This window comes from Lissotriton vulgaris, chromosome 7, assembly GCF_964263255.1.
Source record: "Lissotriton vulgaris chromosome 7, aLisVul1.2, whole genome shotgun sequence".
Classification (NCBI taxonomy): domain Eukaryota; kingdom Metazoa; phylum Chordata; class Amphibia; order Caudata; family Salamandridae; genus Lissotriton; species Lissotriton vulgaris.
Window position 1 is genome coordinate 809356883 of NC_141695.1, and position 21090 is coordinate 809377972.

General features: G+C 48.2%; 1 protein-coding gene and 1 long non-coding RNA gene across 2 annotated transcripts in view; one reads left to right on the top strand and one right to left on the bottom strand.

Moving 5' to 3' along the window:
* DNAH17 (dynein axonemal heavy chain 17) overlaps positions 1 to 21090 on the top strand; it is a 15539113-nt gene that overhangs the window by 1264170 nt on the left and 14253853 nt on the right. The gene's annotated exons all lie outside the window — the stretch shown is intronic.
* LOC147702461 (uncharacterized) lies at positions 8712 to 14504 on the bottom strand. The gene is made up of 6 exons (XR_015297524.1): positions 14393 to 14504; positions 14221 to 14277; positions 14073 to 14125; positions 13884 to 13957; positions 13723 to 13794; positions 8712 to 13636 (listed from the first exon to the last, which is right to left on the bottom strand). It is a non-coding gene; the product is annotated as an uncharacterized LOC147702461 (long non-coding RNA).

The window sequence follows — 21090 nt, forward strand, 5'->3', positions numbered from 1 at the left end:
TATAGTAACCAGTCAGGCCCAAGAAAACTCGAACCTGAGTCTGGGTGGTTGGAGGAGCCCAGTCCCTGATTGACTGTATCTTGCTCTGCAGTGGCTGAACTTGGCCTCCACCTACAAGGTGGCCCAAGTATACAACCTGTGTCTGCCCTATCTGGCACTTTGTGGCCTTGATAGTGAGACCTGCTGCTTGCAGTGCCTCTAACACTTTCCTCAGGTGGACCAGGTGATCCTCCCAGGTGGAACTAAAGACAGCTATATCATCAAGATATGCTGCACAGAAGTCATCCAGCCCAGTGAGAACTTGATTCACCAGCCTTTGGAAGGTGGCAGGTGCATGTCCACCAGGGGTTGAAAATGCTGTCTTGGGCTTGGCATCCTCAGCTAACCTGATTTGCAGATACCCAGCTGTCAGGTCAAATGTACTTAAGCCGTTGGCAGAAGCCAATCTATCTATAAGTTCATCTGCCCTTGGTATTGGGTGGGCATCAGTCTTAGTGACTGCATTGAGACCTCTGTAGTCTACGCAAAACCTCATCTCTTTCTTACCACCCTGGGTGTGAGGCTTTGGCACTAGAACTACTGGACTAGCCCAAGGGATATCTGAGGGCTCAATGACTCCCAGCTCCAACATTTTCTGCACTTCAGTTTTGATGCAGTCTCTAACATGATCAGGCTGCCTGTAGATTTTACTCTTGACTGGCAGGTTGTCACCAGTGTCAACCTCATGGGTACACCAATTGGTTTGGCTGGGTGTCAGAGAGAACATATGTCTGAAGGATTGAAGAACCTGTTTGCAATCCTTCTGTTGATGGTCAGAGAGGCTGCCACAAAAGACAACACCATCTACTGATCCATCATCAGGATTCTGAGTGAGCAGGTCTGGGAGAGGGTCACTCTCTTCCTCCTGTCCCTCATCTGTGTCCATGAGCAAGCTCATGTCCTTCCTGTCAACATATGCTTTGAGCCTGTTCACATGGAGCACCCTGTGGGGGCTTCTGGGAGTTCCAAGGTCCACCAGGTAGGTGACCTCTCCCTTTTGCTCAAGGATTGTGTGGGGCCCAGACCATTTGTCTTTGAGTGCTGCTGGGGCCACTGGCTCCAACACCCACACCTTCTGTCCAGGCTGATACAGTCAGGACAGCCTTTTGGTCATGCCAAGCTTTTTGGAGTTCTTGGCTGGCCTTAAGCTTTTCAGATGCCTTTTCCATATACTCAGCCATCCTGGAGCAGAGACCAAGTACTTAGTCCACTATGCTGGTTGCAGGCTTTTTGAGAGGTCTCTCCCATCCTTCCTTCACCAAACACAGGGGTCCTCTCACAGGATGCCTATACAAAAGTTCAAAAGGGCTGAAGCCAACCCCCTTCTGTGGGACCTCTCTGTAAGCAAACAAAAGGCAGGGTATCAGGACATCCCATCTACGCCTGAGCTTTTCAGGTAGTCCATGAATCATCCCTTTTAGGGTCCTGTTGAACCTTTCAACAAGCCCATTGCCTTGTGGATGATAGGGTGTAGTGAACTTGTAGTTGACACCACATTCCTTCCACATAGCAGTTAGATAGCTTGACATGAAGTTTGCACCTCTGTCAGAGACAACCTCCTTAGGGACGCCCACTCTGGAGAACACTCCAACTAGGGCTCTTGCCACTACAGGTGCTGTAGTGGTCCTAAGTGGAATAGCTTCAGGATACCTGGTGGCATGATCCACTACCACCAGTATAAACTTGTGCCCTGATGCTGTCTGGGGTTCCATTGGACCAACAATGTCAATCCCCACTCTTTCAAAGGGCACCCCCACCACAGGCATTGGTATAAGGGGGCCTTTGTTGTGCCACCTGACTTACCACTGGCTTGGCAAGTGACACAGGAGCGACAAAACTCCCTGGTATCTCCATTCATGTGAGGCCAGTGAAAGTGTGAGACAAGCCTGTCCCAAGTCTTTGTCTGGCCTAAGTATCCTGCTAAGGGAATCTCATGGGCCAAGGTAAGAAGGAAACCTCTCTGAGACAAGGGGATAACCAGCCTCCTGGTTGCACCAGGTTTGGGATCTCTTGCCTCAGTGTACAGGAGTCCATCATCCCAGTATACCTTGTGGGTACCTGTGGCGTTCCCTGCAGCCTCAGCAGCAGCCTGCTGTCTGAGGGGTTCAAGGGAAGGGCAGTCTAACTGTTCCTTCCGCAGGTCTTCTCTTGAGGGTCCCCCTGAGCCCAGAAATTCAACTTGATCAAGTTCAAATTCTTTAGGCTCAGTTTCCCTCAGTTCCTGTAGGTCAGCCTCCTCTGAGACCTGATCCTCAACCGGGGGCAAGGGGGAAGGCAATGCCTTAACCCTACTGCTCTTCTTCTTGGAAGGTGTCTGGTCCATTGTTCCAGGATCCAGCACCTGTTCAGTGGGGCATCTTCTGGCCTGTGACCTAGTCACAGCAAGCACATGTGCTGGCAAGCCTAACATCTCCATGTGAGTCCTCGGCTCCACTTCTGACCATTGTGATGACTCCAAATCATTGCCCAACAAACAATCCACTGGGAGGTCTGCACTAACTACAACCTTCTTTTGGCCATTTACCCCTCCCCAGGAGAAAGCAACAATCGCCATACTATGACTGGTAGTGACGTTGCTGGCATTGGTCACCAGGAAATCTGTACCTGGCATGATCTGTCCAGGGTCCACAAAGTTAGGTGTCACCATGGTGACACTGGCACAAGTGTCCCTATAGGCCTGAACCATTTTGCCATTTATCAAAGGTGTCTGCCTGTATTTGCCCAAAGTATTGGGACTGACATCAGGGGATATATTCACATCCCCTGTACAGACAAGGACAGCCTGAGTGAGTGTGCCAACTAAGTTGTCATACCCCTCAGAACCCAAGGTTAACCCAACTAATCCCTTGGGAGGTGCACTACCACTGCTGACTGTACTAGGGGGTGCAGTTGCCTTAGGGGCTGCAGTGGCAGGAGTTTGCCCTCCTTTCTTGGTGCACTCACTAAACCAGTGAGTCTTACTTTTACAGTATTGGCACCACCTTTTAGGCTGGCCTTCTTGAGTCTTCTTCTTCTGGGAAGCCTGACCCCCACCCTCTTTGGATTGTTGAGGACCTGTTGAAGACTTCTGGCAATTTTGTTCAACTTTGGTATCTTTACCCTTCTGGTCTGCTTTCTTCTGACCACCCTGGTTCTGGCCCTGGTTCTGCTTAACCCTTGTTCTGACCCATCTGTCTGCCTTCTTTCCCAATTCTTGGGGAGAGGTCAGATCTGAGTCAACAAGGTGCTGATGCAACAACTGGTTTCTGACAATTGTTTAAAATCTGTTCCCTCATGATTAGATTGTACAATCCTGTATAGTCAGTAACCTTACTGCCCAGCAACCAGCCCTCCAAAGCCTTAGTGGCACAATCTACAAAGTCAGACCAATCCTGAGACTGAGTTTTTTGGGTATCCCTGAACAGCAACCTGTACTGGTAAGTGGTTAGGCCAAACCCATCTATCAGTGTATTTTTCAGGACTTGGTAATTGTTAGCATCCTCAGCTCTAGTAGTGAGGAGCTTATATCTACCTTTACCTTCAAAGGAGAGCCACAAGACAGCTGCCCACTGACTCTGGGGGACGCACTGGACAGTGCAGGCCCTCTCCAAAGCAGTTATCCATTTGTGGATATCATCCCCTTGTTTAAAGGGGGGCACTATCTTACTCAGGTGTCTAGTGTCTAAACTCCTGTCTTTCTCTCTTGGGAGAATGCTGCCACCAGTGGAATCTAGTCCACTTAACTTTTGCTCTCCAGCAAAGGCAAGCCTCTCTTTGGCCAGGGCAAGTTCTTCCCTTTCAATCCTCAGATTGGCTTCCCTCATCTTAGCTTCATGCTCCCTTCTCTTAGGGGATGACATCCCTCTATGAGAAGAGGTCTGAGAGCCATTGGTTCGAATGGATCTGTTAGAGCCTCTGGATAGAGACCTAACTCGTCCACTCCCAATGTTAAGCCTGCCTGAGAGTGGTCCTGGGGGTCCCCCAAATCCATTCTCATGCCTGCTTAAGTTGGTCCTGGTTAGTCTACTGACTTCTACCTGACCTTTGTCTGCCTCATCCTCTGATAACTCCTGATCCTCCTCATGCTCTTCACCTTCTGCAGAGAGATGTATGAGGTCAGGGTCACCATTGGTTCCCTCTAGGGGAGGCATGTTCCCATCTGGATGAGAAGGGTCTGTGTTAGCAGTCCTCCTGGCATCATAAGTCTCTAAGAGACCAATCAGAAAGGGAATGGTAGGGTTAGAACCCTGTTTTAGCTTCCTGGATGTACAGATTTGTCTCATATCCTGGAAGCTAAGAGCAGCATATCTGGAAGTGACCCGTGGAGGGTCAACTGACACAAGGGGAGACTCAGAGTTTCCTCCTTTGTCTGACATGCTTCTAGTGTGGTGTAAGTGATGCACCTACCTACACTATTTGTTTGCCTACTGATCCCTTGCTAAGAGTTGTAGTCAAGGTGTGCTAAGCCTTGTTAAACTACAACAGCTGGTTCAGTAGAACTCAGAGTATTCTAAGCTAAGTTATATGTACCTTAAATACTTATGTGATCTTTCACAAATATATTCTTAGGATACCTGTGGTAAAACAACAGCAAGCTCAAATCCCAACCGCTGCTCACCAATGTGAGAAGTTGGCCTGATATATAATGTTCACTATTCTAGTGAGCACTTTGTATCAGTCCAAACAACCCTTATTGATGATTGGTTGTAAGTCAACCTTATTGACCTTCTATCCTAGTAGCATGGATATGAGCAGTCTTCGGGCTAAACTCTAGAGGGCATGTTAAGCCAGCTGTTATACCATCACATATACCCCTTGAACACCAAGTGAAAGGACACCACACAAGTGTTATGAAAATAAACAGTGTATTTATTTAGATCACAACAGCCCTGTACTCTTTATGAGGACAGGGTACTAAGCACACAACAAAACTCTTACGAAAATACTTTAAGTTGCACAATTTACTCAGATGCCCGAGGGGCACGAAAAACCATATACTATGAAAGTGGAATGCGAAATTACTAGCAGGTAAGAACTGGACTAATAGGCTTTGGAATCGCTAGGACTACGTTGCTGAACCTTCAGATTACTAGTAGGAGGCCTAGGGGACTCGGGTGCAGAGTGTGCACTCTCACGCTGGATGCGGGACAAAGTCTATGGAGGCTAGTAAAAGCAAAGTTAGTGTTCTCGGGCGAACCCGACTAGTTAGGCTGAAAACGAAAGTGGATCTGGACCCTTGGATAGTGAGGCTATGCTGGGGCACCGAAATGCCGAAGTTACCTAGCCCAGGGGCTGCGGATGCATAGGTCTGGAAAGACGTCGGGAATCCTCGTTGCAGTCTATGGAGCCTGAAGAAAGAAGTTGCTGGCAGGCAACCAGTGTTGAAGTGCGAAGTGATCCAAGCCTGGATCGAAGATGGATGACACCTGAAAGCAGAGGGGACCAAGTTCTCAATCACTACCCAGTGATTGTGTGGGCACCAGGATAGCACCGGGCGAAGTCACCTCGACCAGGTGAGTGGGCGACGCTGGGCTCTGCAGTCTCACGGACCAGGAGGCTTTGTCGGCGACCAGGATGGAGGTGCGAGCTGTCCCACGATGGTTGATGCTGTCGACGTCGCTGAACCCAGGATTGGGGCAACAAGTCTTGGCAAATTCAAGGCCACGCGGTGGACCTAAAATGGCGTCTGGAGTGGACCAGGAGGGTCCGGGGTGCTCCTCTTTTGGAAGGGAGCAAGAGCCAGTCTGGAGCAACCAGACCAGCAGTGGTGATGTCGTCGGTCGTCGTCCGGAAGGCCACAAGCCAGCGGGCTAGTAGCCAGACAACGCGGTGAGCAGCCAAAAAGTAGAAGGGCCCCACGCAGATCTCGTGGATGCTGGGGGGCTGGACTTCGGGTGCTGGAGCTGCTCAGGGTCGGGGCTTCTCGGACCCTAAAGCACTCACCAGAGGATCCCTCGGCGGTCATGCTGGATAGAAGTTGTGCAGTTCTGATGATGGCCGGTCCCTCGAGGTCTCGTCGCACCTACGGTTCTCAGCTTAGCTGTAGATGTAGGTAGAGGTCAGAGGTGCCAGGGAAGCCTGGTCTTGTCGTGCTGGTCATTCTTATTCCGGAGGAAGGACGTGCAGCAAACAGCAGTGTTCTTAGATGGTGCCTGCGGGTGCAGGGTGACTACTCCTTAGCCACAAGGGAGAAATCTTGAGAAGAAGTCGAGAGTTCCTTTCGTAGAAAGTAGTTTCTTGATTCAAAGATGATCTAATTTGGAAGGGTCCCCCCTCCTGCCATTATCCTAAAGAAAGGGGTGGGTACGCGACTAGGTCCTGCCCTAGGGGTGGGACCAGGAAGGGGGGTGGTTACACCCCTCTCCCAGGCCAGGGACTGGTGTGTCCCTGGAACTGGTTCTAGCCGGCAGATGCATAGTGAGCACCGGGGTGCCACTTGCAGTCACCTTTCTGTAAAGCCCTGCCTACCCAGGATACACAAAACCCTGTCTGGGATGGTGCTAGCACCGCCCCTGACAGGAAACCCTTTGTCCAAGCTCCCCTCGCTGGAAGGACTCCCAGCTGCAGGGGGTCAGATTTATGTCTGTGGTGGCAGCATCCATTTTGTGATGCAGAGGCTCGAGTTAACTTTAACCGGGGTTCACAGTTACATACATGTCGTGTCCCTCTAGAAGAGTGGAATGCTAACCCCGTCGCCAGAATTGGCGAGGGGTTAGTATTCCAATTCGTATGACACCTTACTCGACATGTTTTGATAAAGCGATACCAGAGATAGCATTTAACCGCGAGGATTATAATGCACTTAAGAGTATATGGTATGCGTTATCATGGAACAGCTATTAGGACTTGGTTCCGCAAACTGCAAACGGGCTCAGCTCATGCCAGAGCACCATCTCACACGATTCCAAGCACTCTGCCTTCAGGATTGTCAAGGCCTGCCATAGGAGTGACTGATAGGAATCTGTGTGTCCATTTTAGGGTTAGATATAGGTATACTATATCTATAGCAAAGGGTGATTACACCACCTTGCCCCAGCTGTCGTGCAGCCAGTTGTGTCAGATTTAGATGGCCATCCAGGGGTGGCATAATACATGCTTCAGCCCCTGGTAGGCCCTGGGTACACCTATGCCCTGAGTTACAGGGTCTGATAAGGTGGCCCAGTACCAATTGGATAATGCACCTAAGGTACACGTGTCAATTTAGTGAGAGAACAGCAAGGCTGTGGGTCTGATTGGCAGGCCCACAGCCAGAGAAGTCGTAAACCATTGAAGCAAAAAGCAAAAATCTGGGGTGATCATAGGATTGCAGACCCTACTCTCCTACAGTCAGCAACCTCAAACTCCGGAGGACCTGCCTGCCTTGCTCATCTAAAGACTGGGACTCCCACGAGCAGTGGTTCTGCTCAAACAGCAACAACCCATGGTGCCAGCCAGGAACCGCGAATCCAGCACACTCTGCAACCGCCGAGCCCAGCCCGTGCCTGAGTGGACAAAGACTACAAGGACGTCCCCCCGGTGACTGTGACCCGGAATCCAGCACCTAAGGACCCTTTTCGACGCTCCTGGCGACGCCTGCAGCCTCACAACCAGGGACCCCTCCAACCGCGACCAGCTGAGGGTAAGATTTCCCAACAACAAAAGACACCCCAGCACCACACGGCCCCCTGTGCCCAACTCCGGGTGTACACCTATCCTCCAATATCCCAACTTATCTCTCTAAGTGGTGGTCGCACCTGAATAATCTCAGTCCCTAAGCCTGCAGCCTTTGTTCAACTTCCAGTTTTTTATTTATTTATTTATTTGTTGCCATTTATAAAGCGCAACAAATACCCGCAGGCGTCTCGGCGCTAAGTTCTCCCATTGAAATACATTGGGCCCCCTGTAGGTCCAAAAGCACCCTGCACCCGGCCGCCCGAGTGCCACTTGGAGGGCAGCATCTATCCTACTCTACTTCCCCACTTGCCCTGAGTAAGTGACCAAGAGCTCAGCTCCCACAGCCGTCTGGTCTGCCTCCAACCAAATTACCCCTATTCTCCATAGGATAACATTGAACCTACTCACTCTGCACCCGGCTGTCCCTGTGCTGCTGAAGGTGTAACAACTGTACTTGCCTGATCCTGGGAGACCCCTGAGTCTACCCCCAGAACCTTAACTCTGCCAGCCGAATACTTACCCAAAGACCGATAACTTGATTTTCTCCCTAGGGTAACATTGGCTGGGTTTCACTCAGAATTTCTTCTGTCCAGTTTTGCAACTTTGAAATATTCACTAAAAATCAGCCGATCAACGAAAACAAAATTACTCACCTGTTATCTGGAGAGATCCCAGTGCTGTATATTAAAGCCCAGCACTGAATCTGAAAAGTAATTATAACCGTGATTTACTGTTAACTCCATTTTCCTCCATAGGAATACATTGCCTGGTTTTTGGCAGAATTTCTTCTAAGTGTCGATTTTTAATTGTTAGAAATGGGATTTCTTGTTATCTTAGGCTTGTGCCAAAGCCAGACAGAAACCACCACTCTAGTTAGGGCAAGGAAGTTACGCTCCAAAGATAACCCCTGCTCACCTCCTTGGCAACGGGACACGAGCAGTAAGGCTGATCCCAGGGGCAATGTAAGTTAAGTATTTGAGCACGCACTCACCAGCAACAACATCCCAGGCCCCCCACAAAAGGAACTCCACACAAGGTTATATAAAAATAGCCTTTTATTATCAGAACACATCAGAATCAGAATCACAGGATGTACATTGTGCCAACTGGCACGGGCAATATTTGCAAGGGATTATCTACATGGGACAGGGCCAGATGGACCACTGTCAGGAATAAGCACTTTTAGAACTAGGATACTTGTAGGAATTAGCACTTAGAACATAGAACAATAATAACTGTAACACAAAATAGAAAATAGAGCACGCAACCAGTAACCACTGGTGAGAGGTAAGTACCACCCGCGCAACCCTAACCACCTTAGGAGAATGTAACGCAGGGAACCAGGACCTCACTAGCAACACCTGTACTAGGAAGAACAACCACCTAACTATCACTATAAGTTTAGGGGTATAGGCATAAGAACATTACACATGATGCATAAAAACACATTCAATGGTGTAGGGAAAACACATGACGCATAAAAACACATTCAGCGGTGTTAGTGGGACACATGATGCATAAGAACAAATTCAGCGGTGTAGGGGAAACACATGACGCATAAAAACACATTCAGCGGTGTAGGGAAAACACATGACGCATAACAACACATTCAGCGGTGTCAGGAGGACACATGATGCATAAAAACACATTCAGCCGTGTTGGGAAAACACATGACGCATAAAAACACATTCAGTGGTGTAGGTAAAATACATGATGCATAAGGACACATTCAGCGGTGTAGGGAAGACACATGACGCATAAAAACACATTCAGCGGTGTCAGAACACAGGGTGCGCAAAACATACTACACACAGTACATTTCCTAACACCCAAAAAGCAACAGCACAGGAATCATAATAGCACATGAATCACATGTAGCACATACCTCACATCAAAGTCCAGGTTGTGCCACTGCACCAATACCTAAACGTAGCAGCTGCCCACTACTTGCTGGGCAGCTGAGGACAGGGACAGAACGGCCTAAACGCTGCAGCTGGCACTAAGTGCTGCGCAGCTGGGGAAGGCCAAGGTAGGGATGAAGGAGTGCGACTCACTCCTAAGTCCAAAGAGCAAGTCCCTAGAAAGCAAAACCTAAATGGTGCAGCTGCCCACTACTTGCTGGGCAGCTGGGAAGCAAATTGCGACAGGGCCTCTCACTAGCCCCTCAGGAACCAAAACTGCGCCAACTGAGAGCCACACGGGGCTCTGACAATGCATAGGATGCAAACGGTGGAGCCCTCTAGGCTCTGCACACACATGTGCATTTTTTGGAGCCCTCCAGGCTTTAAAAACAACGGGGGCCCTCAGGGGCAGAACACAGGCCCATCTGGAGCCTCGGGGGCTCGAAACAAACTGCCCCCAAGATGTTGGAGCAATGGGGCTCTGAACAACTCATCGGGGCGGGGGAGCTACCTAGCTCCTTGAATAAGAATGCCCCCATCGTTGGAGCCATCTGAGGCTAGGCAAAATCATTAAACAAAACGTTGGGGCGGCCCACTGACATATGGGGCCGCCCTAAATACACCAAGACGCTGTGCCTTACACAGGCACCAACACCCGCAAAGAGCTTCTCCCCCCTTCAGCCATTAAACACTCACCGGGCTGCTAGGGGGAGTTTCTCTTCCTTGGGCGTCGGTAGCGCTCGGCGGGGCTCTCTCTCCTCATGGGAGCCCCGTCTTCACCATGCGCCCGCTTTGCCCGCTCTTCACCCGGTCCCCAACCTCGGGACCGGGACTCGATGTGAAGCCTTCGTGGCTCCGGGGCAGCAGTCCCCTGTTCCGGCCAGGGGCTAGCCAACCACAGCGCGGCGGCGGGCGGGACTTCCCTTTACAACCGGAAGTCCCACCCAGAGTCAGGCACTATGGTGCCTGACTTCCTGTTTTCGGCCCGGGGGCCACGGCGGTGATTTTTGGGGCAATAGCAAGGGGTAGGCACCCTCGAGGTGAGAAATAAAAGCAGAAACGGGGTGGGCACCAGTTAAAGAGCACATAAAAAGTGGTGGCACCCTTATATAAAATTATATAACTGAGGACATAATGCAGGGTGGCACCTGCAAGAATGGCAAAATCAGGAGAATCCCTACGTTGGGGTTCCTTCGAGAATGATTGCAGTCCAGCGCTGAGAGGGGGAAATAAAGCACTCCCCAGTAGCTGGGCATTGTTTAAGAAACAGCGCTTCCAGGCGCTAGATGTAGCCAGAAGACCTGGTATAAACAGAAAAGCACTCCCAGGCGCAGGAGGGCTGCATGAAGTCTGTCCCAGGACCTAGCAATGGCAAGTAACACAAAGGGGGTCCCAGAAAAAGTCCAGCAGGCATCCAGGGGCTGGGCAGGGCCCAGGGGGGCAAGCCTTCCCCTGGGCCTAAGCAGCAGCATGCCCCTGGTAGATTCTAGTCAGGAAACAAGAACCTTGAGCATGAGGTCACAGCCTCATTTTATCCCTTTGTCTCTAGGGTATAGGGTGGGGGCAGAACGAGATGCAGCTGGTTTTGGAGAACTCTGATGGGCTCAGTCCCTCTCATTATTCACTGGCCAGGATAGGGTCATTAGATGCACCACAGGGGGTGGAGCCAGCATTGTGTGGGGAAAGCCCAGCCCTATTCAGGTTCTAGGTGCAGCCCCTCCCTGCCATCAACATTCAGATCTTCCCATTCACCACCGGGGCAGACCCATCCAGACTCCAGGAGCCTGGCACACCAGCCAGCTCCAGCCAATCACAAGCCAGCACATTCACTGCACAGACAGGCCAACTTCTAGAAGTGGCACTTCCATACTAGACACAATTATGCCACACACATCATCGCGCAGCATTCAATCACACGAGTCCGCACATACCAAACTTGCACCTGCACTCCCCACGCATCAGGAATTACCATGGACACACACATTCCCCATGCATTCCTATGGGAGGGCAGGCCAATCTCGCACACGCACTCAGAGAGCGCACGCACTGTACACTGCGCCACAGTGCTAAAGTGCGCAAAGACCAGAAATAATTATAATTATGTAACACTAAAAGGCAAAAAGTTCAGGGGCGAACTTGTCAGAAGGGCCAAGTCCAACATTAAAACTTACAAATATTCCTTAAAAACTGCCTGTGTAACAAAAATGATTTCTTTCAACTGTTTACAGGAAATGCACCAGGGCTGAATCCAGGCCTGAGTAAGAAAAAATCATTCATAAAGTGATTTTATCGCATTTTCTTAAAACTTCCCATTGAGCAGAATGTTATTTTGTGTTTAACTTGTGTTGCATATTGCAACAACTGTAACTATTGCATTCCAAAGTCTATTGCTATTTGAAAGTATTCAATTGCAACATCTCATTCTGAGAAAGCATTTATGATACCTACTTGTGGTTCTAAAATAAACAACTATATATTTTTATATACAAAACAATTGGCCTAGAGTTCAGTTCTTGAGTGTGTGAGACAATTTGCTGACTGAGTGTGTACAACACATGCTTTACACTGTCCTCTGATACTGCCTTACTGCTCGACCAAGCTACCACTTTAGAGAGTAAGGTTATATCTAACTTTAGCCTCTGCCATACCTCTGGGGACTGTGAACTCTGTGCACACTGTACCTTACTTTGGTCCAGTATATAAAGAGCCACTTTCTTACAGGGACTGATTGATACCTGGAGACGCACGCACCCACTAGCTAAAGACGACTCCCACCTTTCACATGCAGATGAGCTCCATGTAAGGCTTGATACGGTTCTTTGCACCCCAGACATGCACACCGCGATGCGAGGGGCGGAGTATCTGAATCGCACTATATTGCATCACAAGGCCCTCCTCGTGAGGTTGCAGAAGAGGGCCCTGCTCCAACCCATTCCAACATGGGCCCTACGACAAGAGGCACTAGAAGAACAGGTATTCCAACAGGAGATCAGGGGTCATATCGCCTCTTACTTCATAGATAATACCTGCTCCACGGACTCTAGACTGGTGGAGTGGGAGGCCTTTAAGGCAGTGTTAAGGGTAAAATGCATGGCAACGTCCATTGGGGTGAGAAGGGCATTGCTCGGAGACATAGAAAAAGCTGACTGTGCACTTAGGGAGATAGAGGTGTGGTGTCCAGAGCACCTGGAGCTCCGCCAGGAGCTACTGGAGGCGAAGGAGGAAGTGGCAGTTCAGGAGGAGCGCTTAAGATAATTCGATTACAAAAAGTATATGGAGCAGGCCCACACGGAAGGGGACAGAGCGGGCAAACTACTGGCATGGCTGGCCAACCCTTCCCATAGAGGGAACACCATAGTAGAGTTAGCTGACCTGTGGGCCACCTCCTATACAAACAGGCAGGCATAGACAGCAGGATCCTCGATTACTATTAACGCCTATATAGGAGCTCTGGGCCCTGAGGGGAGGGGGGAGTTAAGGGAATATTTATAGGGGATTCCCCTTTCCACTATATTTGAAGACGACGCAAACCAGCTGGGTTACAAAAACACGGGTATGACCCAAAGCGTCACGGGACCTGGGTGAATAGATGGTGTGTACAGAAAGGGTCCCAGAACATAAGAGATCAAGGACAAGTTATAAACACATTAATGAACAATTTATATAAACCTGAATGTATTACACAATTGTCAATTCATCACAATGTGTGAATGTATTAAATCATGTTAGATTCATAAAATACAATCAATTATTCAAGCAATAATGGTGCCCCAGAAAAAGAAGAAGGGAAGGGAAAGTGGTAGTGATAAAAGCAGTGCAGAAAGGTAGGAGTTGTGACATAACATTGGTCAAAGCGACCTCAATAAACAATACTATAAATCGGTATTAGAAAAACCAATATAGACCAATGGTTCAAAGGACTATTTACATGTATGTCATACTTCCTAAGTATTTCATTCAATGATACATGGGGAAGGAAGGTGACAGAAGGGAGATGCAGGTGATTACTGGAACCTTGCTAGGGGGTCTTCATCAGGACGGAATGGAGAGATGGGGCAAAATACCTAAATGCAAATATAAATAATGTAAATATGGTCTTAAAAAGATCCAAATCATTCTAAACAAAATAGGAGGTCAAGAGGGTAATTACCATGTGGTGATCAGAATTCTGGTCACGGTATAAAGTTTTCATAATTGGCAAGGAACATCATGGGAAATATTTCTGCAGGGGAACAAGCGAACATATATTACTATGCCATCCTGATTGGGTGCAAAGGAACATCGGTTTCTGATGGAAGGTGGTAAACTTACATAATGACTGATGATCAGTTAATGTTTCAAAGCAATGGAGGCAGAACGTTATTCGGTCCGTGTGTAACAATTAACTGTGGAAAGTAAGCAGACAGGACCCCAACGATTTTAGAATTTAAAAAATATATATATATATAGGTAAAGTCGACCATTAATATACGGAAAAAAGTGGGGGGAGTCAAAACTCACATAAATTGAGATATCAGTTTAGACAAGGCAGACCCCGCCGACAGATCGGGAATCTGCAAAAAAGAGAGGCATACGATGTAATACTGATGCCTAATGGGTGTAATCTCTATAAAGTAACAGTACATTCGAATTTAGTGAAATGGAGTACCTGTTGAATTGAAACGCCAATGCGTATCTCCAAGGTCCCGCCGAGCCGATTGAGAATCTGAGAGATAGAAGAAGCCCAAAGAGGGGCGGGACCACCGTTACAAACGGGTCTTCAATTAATCGTCAAGGTGTTTAGGCTAATATCGCTCTCGATAAAAGACCAAAAAACATACCTAGTATCGAGGAATAATCCTCCGAAGTGATATTGGTGTGGAAAGCCGGCCGAGTGCTCGGCCCCGGTATCTAGGCAACCAGGGATCACGTGACCCGGAACTCGTGACTGATACAAAAATCGGACTGTCATCTAACAGGCTTTTTGATTGGTTAAGGTGAACAGGTGACTCCCGAAATGTGAAAAATGCTCATGGATTGGGTGCCAGTTGCTAGGTGATAGTCAGCCACAGTGGATACGTTTTGTATATCATTATTAAACAACTTAATGAGATCGACAGATGGCGGAGACAATCTGGACATATAGTAAGTCAAAATACAATTAGGGTACGGGGCCTACAGCAGTTGCAATAGTGAATAAGACCATAAATACATATGAACCGGCGTACCTATCAAACAAGATGGTAAAAGCAGGTCAATACATTTTTCAACACATATATAAGTACAAATTCAAATACATTATAAGATATACATGAACCGGCGTACCTATCAAACATGATGGTAAAGGCAGGTCAATACGTTATGCAATATATATACTAGTGTACAAAATCAGATATATCCCTTACGAAAAGGAGATAGTGTCATTGGCCACATTGACACTGATCATATTCTAATGATGATTGTTGGTTCTACATATAGCAAGATATGTGAAGTAACAGAGGTGGATTCATGATTAGTCTGAATATCAGTGTGAATTAGCTCAAAGTGGCTAGTTGTGCAAAGGTACTGTCATTCTCATTTAAGCCCTCTTGTACAGAGTTGAAAAAAAATATCCATTTGGACTCTCGGGTGTTGGGAATATTCCCAATGTTACCGCCCCTAGGGCCCAGAGTAACTTTTTCTAGGATGAGCCATTTGAAGCTCTCTGGCGAGTGTTTAGCTGTTTTGAAATGATCGACCAGTGGTGCTCCTGGTACTCCACATCTAATGCGGCTACAGTGCTGCAAAATCCTGGTCTTTGCCTTTTGTTGAGTTTGACCTATGTAGATCAAGTCACACTGACATATAATTGCATAAATAACATTGCTGGTGTTGCAATTGGTGTGGGATTTTAATGATATTCTGTGATGTTTGTAAAGATACAGAAATTCCTTGGTTTGGATGGCAATGGGACAAGCTTTGCAGTTGCCACATTTGTAATTACCTGTGATCGGAGGGAGATTCCACAGAGACAGGACCGTGTTAGTCTCAGGAGGCTGCAAGAAGGATCTCACAACATGGTCCCTGATACTCTTAGCCTTCTTAAATGCATGGAGCGGCAGTGTGTTTTGTCCCATATCATCAGAAATCAAGTTCCAATGTTTATTGATGATTTTTTTAACTCTATTGCTTTCTGTAGAAAAAGTGGTTACACACACAATTCTCTCATCTTGTTTGTTTGGTCTGTGCTTGGGTTGAAGTAACCACTCTCTGGGGTTGTACCAAGCTCGTTTCTTCACCCTCTTTACCAATCTGCGCGGATATCCTCTCTGTATGAGGCGATTGACCAGATCCTCAGATTGATCCATATAATGTTGCTTTTCGGTACAGTTCCTGCAAATTTGCAGGAACTGCCCAAACGGTAGATTGTCCCTGAGGGCTCTCGGGTGGTGGCTGTTATATTGTAATAGCGAGTTGCGTTCTGTCGCTTTCCGGTACAATGTGGTTTGTAAAAAGCCCCCATTGTCACAGAATGTGAGGTCAAGGAAGTCCACTTGTTTGGTGTCTGAGTGGAAAGTAAATTTGATATCGCTGGATTGTTCATTGAGCCAAGTTTGGAAAGAGGATAATTGTGTTTGGTCACCATTCCATATTAGGAGAATATCATCTATATAACGAACCCAAAGGCCCACATTGCTGTGATATGGATTCCGTTGATTCAAGATGGTTTCATCCTCAAATGCTGACATAAATAATATGGCCAAGTCTGGAGCAAATATAGCGCCCATAGCCACCCCTTTAGTTTGGAGAAAGAAGTGATTTTGGAACATAAAAAAGTTCTGCATCATGGCTATCCTTAGAAGTGCCACAATAAAGTCTGTGGGTACAGCCATAGGAGCTGTTCTTTGATCCAGAAATCTAGCAGCGACCGTTAGGGCCAACAGTTGGGGAATGCTGGTGTAGAGTGATGTTATATCACAAGTGACCAAGATTTGTTTAGCTGCATCAAAGGAGAGGCCATCCACAATGTTGATGGTATGCATCGTGTCACGTAGATAGGATGCGGTGGCTTTAGCTAATGGTTTGAGAAAAAAGTCAATATATCTCCCCAGTGGTTCTAGCATGGAGCCGCAACCCGATACAATCGGGCGTCCAGGTGGTTCCTCCATATTTTTATGAATTTTAGGTAACGTGTAGAGAGTCTGGAGTCTAGGATTAGTCTGATTCAGATAGTTAAATTCTTGGTCAGTTAGAAAACCATCTTCGAGTCCTTTCTTCGTCACCCTCAGGATTTCCAGAGCTAGTGCCATCGAGGGGTCCGCATTCAATTTTTTGTAACTTGTGCCATCATTAAGTTGTCTAAAAATCTCAGATTTATATTTGGCCACATCTCGGATAACAATAGCACCCCCTTTGTCAGCTGGTTTGATTATAACCTCCTTGTTCTTGCCAAGGGATTGGAGTGCCATCTTCTCAGTTTTGCTTATGTTGAAGTTGATATAGCGTCTTTTTTCCAAAGATAGTTTCACATCTCGTAAAACAACATTTTCATATGCCAGGATGTTGTGTGACATGGCACTTGATGGTGGAACAAAAGTGGAAGGTATCCTAAGGCCCGTCTGAGACTTGCATTGATATGGCAGAGAGTTGCGGAAAAAATATTTCAAACGCTCTTTCCTGAAGAATTTGAAAAGTTCGGTTCTGATTGTGAATTCGTCAGGTATATTGGTAGGCACGTAGGACAGACCTTTACTCAGGACCTTGAGTTCATCCCCTGCCAAGGAAATTCAGGTTTATATAAATTGTTCATTAATGTGTTTATAACTTGTCCTTGATCTCTTATGTTCTGCAAACCAGCTGGGGGCAGCCTTTTCGGAACGCGAGATCAGAGTAGAAAGCAAGAGCCTGGCGAGGGGCAAAACCCCAGGAACAGATGGATTCCCTACAGAATTTTATGCCACCTATGTGGAGGAATTGGCCCCCAGACTAGCGGAACTTTCCAAGGCGGCAGGCGATGAGGGAGTCCTCCAACAGACTACCTAAGAGGCAGTTGTGATCCAGCTCCTAAAACCAGATAAGCCCCCTGTCGACTGCACTGCTTACCGGCCCTTGTCGATGCTCAACCTCGACTTTAAAATCCTAAGTAAAATACTGGCGTCCAGATTGCTCCCGCACATGACCTCCCTGATCCATCCTGATCAGGCTTGTTTCATACCGGGCAGAAATACAACCCAAGATATAAGGACGCTTCTTTCAATCCTAGAACTGGGGAGCAGAGCAAAACTAATGAAATAGAAAAGGACTTAGACAGCCTGTAATGGGAGTTTCTCTTCGCGGTGCAGGAAAGGATGGGAATGGGACAGGACTTCCTTGCCTGGGTGAGACTGCTGTACACAGGCCCGACGGCAAGGGTGCGCACTGGTCGCACAATTTCAGAGCAGGTTTGGGAGGAGAGGGGTACTTGCCAGGGGTGCCCCTTCTCTCCCTTGCTGTCCGCACTGGGGGCGGAGCAATTGGCCTGCGTGGCGTGGATTGGGAACAAATACAGGGGACTGCACCTGGAGGGGCAGGTACACCATATAGCACTATACGCGGATGACCTCCTGCTGTTCTTGAAAAACCCAGGGGAAGACCTACGAGGGGCTAGGGATATGATGGAGGAGTTTGGGGCTCTCTTGGGGCTGCATGTAAATGGGCGGAAATCCAGACTGTTCCCCATGATAGCAGATCAACAACCACCTGAGTGGCTGAGGACCTGTGATGGGAACCGCACTGTTTCCGACACATGGGAGTAAAAATCTTCCACTCACTCCAAGATGTGCAGGAGGGAAACCTAGGAGTGGCGCTAAGATCCCTGAAAGATAACATGAGATTTGGGGGAGGGAGACTCCCCATCTCGGTAGCGGGAAAGATTGCCTTGTTAAAAATGGTGGCCCTTCCACGACTGCTGTATTTTTTGTCACACTGCCTTTGTGGATACCCAGGGCGTGGTTCCGGGAGCTCGACTCCTGCCTCTTGGCATTCACCTGGGGATCTGGGAGGATGTGAGTGTCTTTAACCACACTAAAGAGGCCGTCGGCGGAGGGAGGGATGGCGACCCCGGACTGCGAAGCGTACTACTTGGCGGGCAGCTGCAGAGATTCACACAATGGGTAGCGGGGAGGCTAACGCGAGGTAGGGGAGTGAATCCCTTTACCCCTGGAAGAGATTAACTGCTCCAAACACTACTGAAGACTGCAAAGCCACACCACATACGCACCAGTGAGCATAGAGTGATACAGAGGTGTTGGAATAGGTGCCTCCAAAAGACCCAGACAAAACACCCATACTCACCGGAACTCCTGCTGTTTGTGCTCAGGGCACTGCAGCACGGGAGACAATGGGGAGGCATAGAAGACTGGGTACAAGCAGGGGTGACAAAGATAGGGGACCTCTATAGGGATGGAGAATTACTCCCATTCGAAGACTTCAGAGCTGACTGGGATGTCCCACAGGGCCACTTTCTGCTGCACAGAGCAGTCACCCGGCGATGAGACGGCACTGGCAGATGGGTAAACTAGAACCACCACAGCACGCCACAGGCAAAAATATTAGAATAGCCGCAGGGGTTATTAAGGCACTCACCTGCCTGTACAGGGTGATCTGTAGAGACTCATTTAGACCGCTAGAAGGGTAAGGAACAGATGGGCAAAGGACATAGGACGCCCCATGGAGGATAAGGACTGGAAAAGTATACTGCAAAGGGCACTAAGGATATCTCGGAACACACAATTCAGGCTCATAACTTTCTATACGTTATATCAAGCTTACCTCACCCAGGAACGAATAAACCAGTACTTCCACAGGGAAGACGTGGAGTGCCCTAGATGTAAAGAAGTAGGAGCGAATTTCATCCACATGATGTGGAACTGTCAGGCATTGGCCCATTACTGGCAGGCGGTCACAAGGCAGACGGCCCGAATCACCGAAATACCCTTAAAATAGTACCCTGTACACCAGCACACTGTCTGCTTAATATGTTCTCACACACGGCCAAAACAAAAGTTAGCGCCAGATTCCAAGACCTGGCCCTCATATTAGCCAAACCGGAAATCCCCAGCAGATGGCAGGCATCAGATGGCCCTAGCATCACTAGGAGGAGGCAGGACCTATAACATTGGGTGGGCTGCGAGAGCAGTGCCCTGAAGAGAAACTCAAGACGTGGCATAGGCGTAATGGATAGGGCCCAAACACGGGAGATACTGGTAGAGGAGATGAAGCACGCTGGCCAAGAGTCTGGCAACTCCATCCCCGGGACGGGATCCAGACGGGATCCCTCAGAGACAGGACCCCAAACCTGGCCCAGAGCTTGGACCAGAGGAAAATGTCCCATGGACTTAGAAAAGTGGATTAGCTCAAATACATCTAAGAGGTGCAGATATGAAGACTATACAGCCTGATACTGATTATTAGAGCAAACACGACCCATATTAGAAGGCAAGACTTGCGCCGGCCAACAGTGCGAGGAAGGGGGGAAAGTTGGGGAGGGGGTGTGTGAACAAGTTCAAATAGGTTAGAGATGCCAGGATAGCAGCTTGGGTTTCCAGATAAATAGAAAGTAACTCAACAACTGTTAGTCATGTAATGTAATGTGTAATGTATGTGTCTTGTAAAGCGCACTGCTGCCCTGAGGCGTTGTGGCGCTGTAGACCGCTGGGGAACCCGTCCTGGCTATCCCTGTGAGATGGTCCCTACTGGGTATCTCCAAGGTGAAACCAGGCATCCCCGGCGAATGTGGGGGGCCGGTGTAGAGATGAGGCAAGCTAATGCCCAGAGTTGCCGAGTGTGATCCCTGGTTAGAGTAGGCACCGAGGCAAGAATTATCGAGTCTGCTGACCCTGGTCCACGACCCTGCCGCGTCGGGAATTGAACCCTGGTCCCAGGCCGTTCTCTGCTTCCGGGTCTGCCGCCTCTAACCAGTGAGCCACACCACTCCATGTGACATGTAATATTCACTGATAACAGCAAGTGTATGTGTATCACACCTAAACCAATAAAATATGTTTAAAAAAACAATAGAAGAGCTTCTAAAACTCCTTCCCTTTGTGCCTTAAGCTAGATGAAACAATTTATGAAGGGACTTTGCCGCACCTTCCCTCCGGTGCGAGTACCTCCTTCGGAATGGAAGCTTAACAATGTCTTAGCACAATTGATGAAACGACAATTTGAACAGATTCACAGAGCTGAATTAAACTTCTAGACATGGAAGGTCTCTCTTCTCCCGGCCCTCACCTCAGCTGGAAGAGTGAGTAAAATACAAGCATTCACGATCAAGAAACCATTTATACAGTTCAAAGAGGATGCTGTGATTCTGAGAACTAATCCTACCTTTATCCCTAAAGTACCATCTCAGTTCCACAGTATGAGCCGGTTTTACTCACCTCCTTCTTACCCAATCCATCAACGCCAGTGGAGCAGACGATACATACTCTTGATGTTAAACAATGCTTCAAGGTCTTCTTGCAGAGAACAAAGGACATCCGAAAGACTGATCAATTGCTTGTGGCTTATGGCCAGGGCA